We start from the raw sequence: 10,822 nt of genomic DNA, 5'->3' as shown, positions 1-10,822 counted from the left end.
ACCGCTACTGATACTATGATGGGCTAAGGCCCTACTGCATATTTGATATTGTACTAAGATGGGCTAAGGCCTAAACTGTTACTGATACTAAAAAAGGGCTTAGGCCCAGAACTGCTTTAACTGTGCACTGTGATTTGCTATTGTATTTTTTCTGTGGGATTACACACTAAGTTTTCGAAAACTCACCCCTTTTGTTTAAATGTGCATAGGTAATCCCCAGATCTAGACAGATCAGTGCGGCGAAGGACTCAGCGGTGACCACGATTTCGGACTTTCATGGTTTTTAACCCATATTTACGATAATTGATTTTATTTCTATTCTATTTTTACTATCTAAGTTTTGGGGTTGTAATTGGACTATCGGACTTTGGTTTTGGGTTTTAATTATCTTTACCTTATCGATTACAACTGCTAATATTAGGAAACCTCGATTTTCAAAAGAAACAAATGCTTTTCCTAAACGCACGATTGTTTAATCTGTTTTAAAAGCTTCTGCAAACGAATAACGTTTTGAAACTATCAATTAAATGAGAAACACAATTTTGAAACTAATAAGATATTAATATAAGGAATTCAATAGAAATGGTTTTAACGTGACAACGTGGTTTTCAAACACCCTATCATGTGACATCGCTAGATCCAGCCATAACGTCTGGGCCAGGTTTGGGGTGTTACATTTAGTGGTGCAGAGCCATGTTGCAAAACTCGGCTGTGGATTATGAGTTTTATAAAAATTGGGCTTTCAAAAAATTGATTAATTTCCGAATGATTTGAAATGTTTTTACTGAGTAAGTTGTACATCGAGTCTCCGGCGCTGATCCTGTAAGTATTCTGAACTGTGATTTGTTTTAAACTGAAATTGTTATGGATAGTATATTTTGAAACTACTATAGGTAGTAAACTATACTGAAAACACTTTAGTTAGTGTATACTAAAAATTGTAGAGAAATTGGAAACTATAGTGAGACTGCGATTTACGAAAACAAACTCTGAATAACCATTATTGTTTTACATAAAAAATTTGTTAATAAACATTGAAACTATAACTGATTCATAAAACTTATAATACCAGATAAATCTGATTAGATATGAGCACACGAGGCATCCGCGAAGGGGGTACTAGAGGCCAAGGTAAAGGCCGTAGAAAGGCTTGAGCTGAGTGCTCGTCATCGGGCAGCCTGCCAAATTTGGATTTGAGTGAGATGCCAGTGTCACCCGCTACTGAGACTGGGTCTCAAAATTGCATGGCTGGGGACGATGCATTGTCTTAGGCTATGCTAAAGTGTAACACTCCAAGCCCGGCCTAGAAGTTAGGCCGAAATCTGGCATGCCACATTGAAGTGTCTTTCGAAAACCATGTTTTCATTGAAAACCCTTCTTAATTAAAAACTTGAGTAAAATCCTAGTTGCGTTAGTTTATTCCCAAAATTTCTTTTCAGTTACGGAAGCTAAGCTTAAAAGTAACCAGTTTACGAAAACGTGATGTTTGAAGATTAAGTTGTGAAAGCGTAGTGTTTTGAAAACAGTTATTAACTTGGAAAACCACGATATACTTTTAAGACAGATAGAAAACGTAATAAACAGACGATCCCAATTCAAAATCCAGAAATTAAAGGAGGCCTTATTACATAAAAATCATCCCAAAGAAAAATTTAAAAGAAAACTGGTCTAGAATAGAAATACTAGCGATTGTGTGGCTACCTCCGAGTCCCTCACAGCACCGATCCTCCTAATACTGGGGATTACCTAATAAGAATATGGAGTTAACCCGTGCTCCGAACACTCTTATGCCCAAACGCCAACCAAGGTATGCTTACTCTCTTCATAGATCGCTCTATTTAAAGCCAGCTTCTCGCCTACTCTCATGCTAGCTTCCCGATATGGGATCCCTCCATCAATCCTCCAAAACCGTCCCAATTTAGCAAAATAGTCACATTTTGCATGTAAGGGGTTTCAAACTCAGGCTCCCCTGTAATTTAATCCACACCACTAGCCACCTTACAAACTAGCTTCTTGTGTAACAAAACAAGCACAACTAAGTATAAGCCTATGAGACAAAGTCTAAGTTCATTTAAAAGAAAATCAAAATGAATTGTAAGTGCTAAGGCTTGAACCCATGCTCCCTTGTAACCTTAATGACACCTTGCCACTAGACCACTCACTTCCTTGTGTCATATTTTAACCAAACAAATTTATAAGGCCTTCCAGCTAACGCCAGCTCCCCTTTAAGGAAAAACTAAAATTTTTGCTAGAGCTCTGGTTTGAACCCAGGACTTCTCCAACACTCCCAGCTCTTCCCAAATCACTTAGCCACTAGACTAAACATGCAATTAGTGAAATTTCCTCGCACAACTAAACTCTAATTGCTCCGATACTCGAAGCCCATTTCTCCTAGGCCCAAAATTCAGGGCGTTACATAAGGATTTTGGATAGGGTCGCTGGGCCCAATACTGGATTCAGGGGCCGAGGGTCAGTTACAGAACGACTCCGGTCCAATGGAGCAGAGCTCTTTAGGGGTGTCACCCCTAATGTAGCTGAGTATTGGATTAAGGCCACGGAGAGGATCATGGATGATCTAGATTGCACCCCTAAGCAAAAATTAAAGGGTGCAGTCTCACTGCTGCGGGACGAGGCTTATTAGTGGAGGCTGACCGTTAAGGAGGGCACCCAGCCCGAACGTCTGACCTGAAAGTTCTTTAAGACTGTCTTCCAGGGGAAATATGTTAGAGCTAGTTATGTGGATGCACGTAGGAGGGAGTTTTTGAATCTTACACAGATGGATCGATCAGTGGTCGAGAATGAAGCTGAGTTTCTGAGACTGAGCCACTATGTACAAGGTATGGTGGCATCTGAGTATGAGCGATGTGTCCGCTTTGAGGATGGCCTCAAGGATAATTTGAGTGTTCTGATAGCCCCGTAGAGGGAGTGAGATCTTTCTGCCCTGGTCGAGAAGGTGAAAATCACCAAGGAGGATATAGAGGTAGTCATGATTGGAGAACATCGGAACTACTTACCCAATGTGATCTCTGCACTGGTGCCGAAGAAGTTGGTTCGTAAGGGATGTGAGGCATTCTTGGCCTATGTAAGTGTTTCAGATTATAGGGACTCTATAGTTAAGGATATCAGAACGGTAAAGGATGTTCCAGACGTCTTTCCTAAAGAGCTACTAGGTTTACCTCTGAATCATGAAGTGGAGTTTGGGATAGAGCTCCTTTTTGGTATAGATCCAGTGTCTGTCGCCCCATACTGAATGGCACCGAAGGAGCTTACGAAGATTAAGGCTCAGATTTAGGAGTTATTAGATTGTGGGTTCATCCTCCCTAGTCTGTCTCCGTGGGGAGCACTGGTACTATTTGTAAAGAAGAAGGATGAATCCATGCAGATGTGCATCAACTACCAACAACTGAACAAGATGACCATTAAGAACAAGTAGCCCCTACCAAAGATAGATTATCTGTTTGACTAGTTTCGAGGAGCTTCGATTTTCTCCAAGGTTGACCTCTGATCTGGATATCATCAATTAAGGGTTAAGGAGGTTGGTGTTCATAAGATGGCATTTAAGGCTCGTTATGGTCACTACGAGTTCCTAATGATACCATTCAGATTGACTAATGCACTGGCAGCTTTCATAGATTTAATGAATTGAGTGTTCCAGCCTTATCTGGATCAGTTTGTGGTGGTATTCGTCGATGATATACTGGTTTACTCGAGGACTGAGGATGAGCATGATGAGCACCTTTGAGTCATTCTTTAGACTTTGAGGGAAAAACAACTCTATGCTAAGTTTAGTAAGTGCGAGTTTTGGCTGCATGAGGAGACATTTATTGCTCATGTAGTTTCAGATGAGGGGATTCAATTTTACCCTCGAAAGATTAAGGCTGTGTTGGAATGGAAGTAGCCTAGGAACGTGTCTGAGATCTGCAGTTTTCTGGGACTAGCGGGATATTATCAACGATTTGTAGAGGGTTTTTCATTGATTGCAGCCCCCTTGACTAAGCTGCTACGTAAGGGTGTGCCATTTAACTAGACTGATGCACATCAAGAGAGCTTTGAGAAACTTAAGACTGTACTGACTGAGGCCCCTGTTCTGGTACAGCTGAAGCCTGGAAAGGAGTTTAATGTTTATAGTGATACATCACATGTCGGTTTGGGATGTGTGTTGATACAGGATGGTAAGGTGGTAGCCTATGCGTCTCGTCAGCTTAAGACCCATGAGGCGAATTATCCAACGCATGACTTAGAGTTGACTGCTGTGATATTCGCACTGAAAATCTAGAGGCATTATTTGTATGGTGAGAAGTGTATCATTTACACTGATCATAAGAGTTTCAAGTATCTCCTCACTCAGAAGGAACTTAATATTAGGCAGCGCAGATGGATTGAGCTACTTAAAGACTATGACTACACCATTGTGTACCACCCTGGTAAGGCCAATGTGGTGGCTGATGCACTGAGCCATAGGGCTATGACTAATTTGTGGGTGATATTCACTCGCCTAAGTTTATTTGATGATGGTAGTTTATTAGCCGAGCTTCAGGTTAAGCCGTCATGGATTGAGTAGATTAAGGGTAAGCGGTTGGAGGATAAGTCTTGGGTCTTCGATTCCGGCAGATTGAGGGTGATAGTACTACAGATTTTGGACGGAACAGTTATGAGGTACTTTATTTTCGTGGGAGAATCTGTGTTCCGAATGATACTGATTTGAGATAGGCCATACTGAGAGAGACGTATAGTAGCCCTTATGCTATGCATCCTGGTAGAAATAAGATGTACTGAGACCTTCGTGAGTTATATTGGTGGCCAGGGTTGAAAGGTGAGGTTACTGATTTTGTGGGTAGATGTCTGACTTGCCAGCAAGTTAAGGCTGAGCATCAGTTACCTTCGGGTTTGCTGCAGCCGGTTAAGATTCCTCTTTGGAAATGGGAGCGCATAACTATGGATTTCGTTAATGGGTTGCCTCTAACACCCACTAAGAAGGATTTAATATGGGTCATCGTGGATCGATTGACCAAGTCTGCCTACTTCATACTGGTTCGTACTGATTATTCTCTGTAGAAGCAAGCGAAGCTTTATATTTCTGAGATAGTGAGACTGCATGGAGTATCGATTTCGATCACCTCTGATAGGGATCTTTGTTTCGCATCTTAGTTTTGGAGAAAGTTACATGAGGCTCTAGGTTAAAGGTTGGACTTCAGTACTGCATTCCATCTTCAGACCGATGGTCAGTCCGAGAAGGTGCTTCAGATACTAGAGGACATGTCGAGGCGCTATCGCTCTGATCCTACTCATATTGTCCCTGTTGAAGAGATCGAGGTTAGGCCAGATTTGACCTTTGAGGAAGAGCCAGTTTAGATTCTAGATCACGACATTAGGTTCTGAGAAAGAAATCCATTCCACTGGAAAAGGTTCTATGTCATGACATTTGTATCCTATACTACTCCTAAAGTTCGTATACGACTTTCAGACATCGTAGCTCTATCAATTGTGGCTCGTTTTCATCTTTTCAACATTTGATGCAATACAATGATAGTCAAACATAATTAACACAATTTAAACGCATTTATTTGCATATGAACTTACCTCGGATACGAAACGAACGGATCGGATTGACTACTCGTCAACTTTTGATTTCCCCCAATCTAAATTTGATTTCTTTCTTTCTTGATCAATTAAGCATTCAAAGTTGCCAAACCCTAGCTTCCAAAAATGGTTTTTCTTTCTTCGATTTTCGGTTGAAAAAGAACGGAAGAAGATGACAATTTGTTTGGTTTTATTTATTGTAACTTTAATTACTTAATTACCTAATTAACCTTTAAAATTAAACCAAATTTTAAAATTACCAAGCCAATATCTTCCACTAACTCATTTATGGAAGAATTAACGCATAAGGACTTTCACTTTAAAACCCTATAGCTATGTAATACCTTTAGCTATTAGAACTCAACTTTTACACTTTACACTAATTAGTTTTTTTTACCGAATTAAGCATCCAAACAGTAAAATTTCTTTACGAAACTTTCACCTAATAATTCTATCATGCTGTAAACTTTAATATAATAATAAAATTAATATTTTAACTTCAAATTTGTGGTCCCGAAACTACTGTTCCAATTTGACCCAAAAGCGGCTTGTTACAATAAGTTAGTCCAAAGATTAATTTATTGTTTGACATAATTTATTGTTAATGTTTGATTACTACAACAAGAGTACCGTTTACTGTTAATATTATTGTCCAAGACTTAATAATAATATTGTGTTTGGTATCTTGAGATGGGATTAGTCATTATCTTGAATTTATTGTTTACTTATGAATATTGATGTGAGCTTGTTTTTATTTATTTTTTGTTCTATATTCAGCTAGTTCATCTTCTATTGCCACAATATCTGCTAATATAAATTTTATACCCATGTTTAATGAGACTAATTTTAAGGAATGGAAAAGACATTTATAATGCTTGGTTGTATGGACATAGACCTTATAACACCGTTAACCTGTATCCATCGCCATAACTGACTTACGAAGCATTACCGGAGTTTACAGATCAAACAGACAGAAATTTCAAACATTGCATATCATATAATATTCAGGTCAAAAACCAGTCAAAACTCATATATATTGTCCCTTATTCGAGCCCTTGAAGCCAAAAATAAGTGTTTGAAATAAGTCGGGACTAATTTGGAAACTCAGAGAATTTTTTGAAATACATTAAAAATTTTCAAAGCTACAGGGGTCACACGGCCGTGTGGCCAAGCCGTATGACTCACACGGCCAAGAGACACGCCCGTGACTTAGGCCGTGTGGGCATTTGAAATAGGGACACACGGTCGTGTCCCAGCCCGTGTCTATGCCTATGTAACTCTCTGACTTGGGTCACACGGCCAAGCCACACGCCCGTGTGCCAAGTCGTGTACCCTTTCGAAATGGCCTCGCACGCCCGTGTGTTAGCCATGTGGACCTAAAATGTGCCTTAAACAACAATTTACAATTTCCTACATGCTCGGGCATTAAACAACTCAAAAACCATTCGTATAACCAGTTCAAAACACGATCAAATACATTCAAAACATGCCAATACAATCATCCTAGGTGCCTAACCTATGTGCCCTCATTGGTACCACATTTATATCATCAAAACATCATTCAAATCCAAATTATAAACATACCAATTTCAATCCATTTTTCCTAGTTCATAAGCACTTAAACACCAATTTAAATTCACATGCACATACCTAGATTTGATTCAACTTATCATGCCATAATATGGCTTCAAACACAAACACATGTTTATATATATATACCAAACCAATATTAAACTTATAACCTCATTTACAATCAATCCAAAAAATAACTATTATTTAGACAACCTAGGTACATGCCGAAACAAAAGATAGACATCACCATATTTGAGTTCGGGATCGTTGTTGGATGCTGAATCAGCGATTAAAATTAAGTACCTAACCTGGGCACAAAAAACAAAACCGTAAGCTGAGTTAAACTTAGTTGATTTCTATAATCCGAATATTAAAGACAAGATAATATAATATGCACATATTAATTATAAGCACAATTGAATATTTAAAACCACATTTATTCATACAATGGCATTAGTCATTCAATACTCAAATCATAAATACATCATTTTATACCATATTCAATTCCCATCACTTGCTATATAATAGCTTTTCACAATTTGATCCACATATCATTTAAACAATAAAATTATCCATTCAATATCCAATTCATGAATACATAATTCATGTATCTCATTTTCATGTTTCAATTCACTATCCCATTTTCAATTCACATACAATATCATTCAATATCAATCACAGTACTGTTTTATTTAATTACCCTTATTAACACAACTCAGACTTGGACGGATACACATATCTAACCAACACACCAGTTTGCACCCAGTGCCTCATCGGATAAATACAAAGTAGTATCTGCACCTAGCGCTATATACATTTGACACCTAGTGTCTCATCGGTTAAACCAAAGTAAATTGGCACCTAGTGCATCACCGACTCGAAGCCGAAGAAATCCCTGAACCCTTCCTATCTTATGACATTTCATCTATATCTGACTCAGTCCAATACAGTTAATAGGGTTTAATTTCACATTTCAGACATAACTAATATCCAATTTTCATATTAACACATATATTCATTTCAATTCAATAATCAATACATTCAATATGTATCTACCAATTCAATCCATTTCAATCAATAATCAAAATGTCAATTACTCACCTCAACACTTACCACATGCACTAAATTGAATTATAACAATTAACAACTAAGTTCAGGTAATAGAAATACAAACTAGGAATTTCGAGCTATTTGACGTCGATTTTATCTTTCCCCTTTTTAGTCGAGGATTCCGGTATGACGTTAGCTACGAAATTAAAACAATTAAAATTCACCAATATAATACAATTCAATTTCATATTGAATATTTTAAATTTTAACTCAATATTTGCCTAAATTTCAATTTAGTCCCTAAACTGGGACTAATTTCTATTCTTCACAATTAATCGTATACTTTTACTCAAATTTCACTTTAAACTAAAATTAACTCCCTATTTTCACTTAAATCCATAAATTTTAAAATTTCTACAATTTAGTCCCTATTATTCAAAATTTACAATTTATTCTACAATTTAATCCTTTTTCACTTCTAGCTTAAAAATCTATCAATTTAATCCCTAATACTAAAAGTATTCAACATTAACAGCATTTAAAAACTCAATCAATGCTAAAATTTCAACATGGGTCGAGTAATACTTAACATTGGGATTCTAAAAACAGAAAAAGTACAAGAAAATGACTAAATTGACTAACCAATTGAACTTGGAAACTTTTGAAACCCTTAGACGTGGGTTCTCTTTGTTTTTCTTCTTTCTCTTTTTCTTTCTTTATTTTCATTTTAATTTGTTTAGCTTTTGTCTTTCTTTATTTCTTTTATTACTTATTTTGTTTTATTATATAATATATATTTACTTAAATATTAAGTAAACATATTATAATATATATTTTTAATTTAGTTATTATCATATATATAATAAATTTACACCTAGGTTACCTAATGTCGTCCTACTAAAGAAGCAATGGTATAATTGCTTCTTTAGGCCCTTTAATTATTGTTTAATCTATAATCCAGCTTTCACCCTATATGTAATTTAGTATTTTAAGAGGTGGGATCGTTCAAATCGCGTGAGTCTAATTATCATGAAGCACAACATTCCAAAAGCCTTTAGGGGCACAGGATCTGAAGAGATCATCAGGGATGGATTTAGTTACGATATATGTAACGGAAGTCCTATGTTAACATAATTAATGGACGAGATTTTTCGGAACACCTTTTGGATATGATAGTAAAGTTTTGAGCTCATAAGGTTATATAATGACATGTAATTATAAAGTAGTTAGTATATATATGTGGTCCAAGTGGGAGATTGTTGGAAAATATGGACATCATATATATAATAAGGATAATTACATGTTATTATTTACTATCATAATAGGTTAGCCCAAAATTAAAAGTGATCTAATTTGGTTAAAATTTATTGGGCTTTAATTATTAAATAAAGTATGGGTCGAATATGTGTAGATACTCTAGTAGCTAATTTCTAATTGATGATGGGTTGATTAGAAATTAGGGCTAATGTGTCAAAGTTATATATATTAGGGTTATGGTCACCAAATTACACGATAAGATAACTTTTCTAATATCCCATTTTTAGAAAAGAGAGAGCCAACTTCTCTAGATTACTTGTGTGCTAATTTGGAAGATCAAAACCCCAAGATCCATAGATTTCAAGAAATGGATGAATTCAGGTACGCTTCTGCATCTAGTTTTGCTCTTGATTTATTTTTGATGATTTGACATAATAGATCCTGGTTTACAGTTCTAATTTTATATTAGATATTATTTACGATTCTAACATGGTCAGCTTTAGCATCATATTGAAAATTTTCATCTTTTTTCAAAAAATTATACTCCATTTCATTATTTTGGGATAACAAAATTTGTCTCAATACTGTTTTCCTTTTTTTTAGTGGATGCTTTGATAAAGTTTTACTAAATGCTTAAACATACGATACGTGACCTATGCATTTTCATACCACATTTTGGGATAACAAAATTTGTCTCAATATTGTTTCCCTTTTGTTTTAGTGGATGCTTTGATAAAGTTTTACTAAATGCTTAAACATACGACAGGTACGTGACCAATGCATTTTCATACCACATTGGTAGCATGATTTTTCAATAACCTTCGAATATTTTATCCATAATTTTCTTGTTTTTCTTTATTATTCTTTTTCTAATGGTTAGAAGTACCACTATTATAACCACAATGATAAGAATTATTAGTACATCTCTAACCACATCCTCAATAACAACGACAACCACGATATCTATATTTTGATTTTTCATAATTGTTATATATTGCTACATTCACTTAAGGGAATAGAGTCTTTTTCACTAGAAGGCATGAGATCTTTTCAAAATACTTTTTAAAGCCTTTCTCACAATATTGATATTGTAGGAGCACATAAGATATTTCAATTATACAAGCTTTAGAGAGTATTATCGTTTTCTAATGGTCAAATCAATTTTTCAAAATTATTACACAATTCAAGAGTCAAGAGGATCTTTTACAATTAGATATTCCAATTTTAATCCTTCATGTAGATGATAACCATTGAACTTGCACAATGGTAACTTCCTAATAATTATTTCTGTCAAGTTATATATTCTTAGCTAACAACTAAAACAAGAAAGCACTATTATTCATGTCTATTCAAACTTAAGTAT

The sequence above is a fragment of the Gossypium hirsutum genome, chromosome D10, assembly GCF_007990345.1.
Source record: "Gossypium hirsutum isolate 1008001.06 chromosome D10, Gossypium_hirsutum_v2.1, whole genome shotgun sequence".
NCBI classification, from domain to species: domain Eukaryota; kingdom Viridiplantae; phylum Streptophyta; class Magnoliopsida; order Malvales; family Malvaceae; genus Gossypium; species Gossypium hirsutum.
The sequence above is the reverse complement of the archived record's forward strand: the minus strand, read 5'-3'. Positions refer to the sequence as shown.